Below are 1,398 nucleotides of genomic sequence, written 5' to 3'. Positions count from 1 at the left end.
GGACCATGGCTGCCCAAGTGGCTCTAAGCGAACACAAAATCGACGGGCATCTGGAGTGGGAGGGCCTCCCTCGTCTTACTCTAAAGATGCATTGTTGGCCAGATTACAGTGGCAGAAGAAATGTTTCATTGCGTTGCTGCCTAGCTACTTGCTGGGGGCAGGAGCCGTGAACTGACAGGCGTCTCCTCCGTCTGCGTGAAGTTGTCCCCAATGGCGTGGAATGGCTGCTGCTTTCCCAAAAAACCCCGGCGTTGGTTATATTTAGGTACTCAACAAATTTTCAAGATTGTTCTGCAGTATTATAAACGCTTTAATGCCCCATAGTAGAGTGCTTGAATGACGTATCACGATGCATGGCTGCGGCGAAGTCGTGGGTGTAGTGCCGGGCACTACAATTGACCTTCGTCACTACCCCCGAGTCTTACTAATGCGAAAAGCATGGATAATATCGAATATCTTAGGCCATGAGGCACCGTAGGCTAGTGGAAATTCATAAGAGCGAACAAAGAGCTCGCACCGGGTGCGAGGTGCATTGTTGGCCAGATTACAGTGGCAGAAGAAATGTTTCATTGCGTTGCTGCCTAGCTACTTGCTGGGGACGGGAGCCGTAAATTGACAGGCGTCTCCTCCGTCTGCGTGGGGTTGTCCCCAATGGCGTGGAATGGCTGCTGCTTTCCCAAAAAACCCCGGCGTTGGTTATCTTTAGGTACTCAACAAGTTTTCAAGATTGTTCTGCAGTATTATAAACGCTTTACTGCCCCATAGTAGAGTGCTTGAATGACGTATCACGATGCATGGCTGCGCCGAAGTCGTGGGCGTGAGCGGCTTTGCACAGGAAGGCCTGTGCAACGTAACTCGGGACTATCTAAGGTGAAGCGCAACACCCATATTCATCTAAAGTATGCTATTTGACAAGAAAATAGCTGGAAACCGATCGTTCTAACACTTTGTGAACAATACGTATGGGGGACTAGACAATGGAGAAGGCCAGCGGTCAGGGAGGGGAACATCAGCACTTGCAGCGTAAAAATGCTTTAGTAGAGGGCAAAAAAGGGTTTGCCTAATTATCGTGTGCCGGCAACGAAATGTTAATGAGGAGTCGGCGAGAGGGACGTCGGCATAATGCATGAGACGTGCAATGTCCCCTCGTGAGCGAAGGCGCTCACTGAAGATCGTCGCATCTCTATCTGAGCGCGCAAATCTCCCATGAACGGCGTAAAAGCATTTCCATAGCACTTTCCTGTGTGGTTTCTGTTGACGCCGATGCTCGGGGTAGCCCAGTAGCCTCAAAACCTTCGTCGTACTGCCTTGCTGTCGTAGCGTCGTAGCTTTCGGAGCGTGATCCCACAATGGGAGATGAACAACACATTAGGGGGGCAGGACCGGCTTTCCAAAATT

This window comes from Eimeria necatrix, genomic scaffold, assembly GCF_000499385.1.
Source record: "Eimeria necatrix Houghton genomic scaffold, Enh_scaff1735, whole genome shotgun sequence".
In the NCBI taxonomy this organism is placed as follows: domain Eukaryota; phylum Apicomplexa; class Conoidasida; order Eucoccidiorida; family Eimeriidae; genus Eimeria; species Eimeria necatrix.
Note: the sequence above shows the minus strand (reverse complement) of the source record.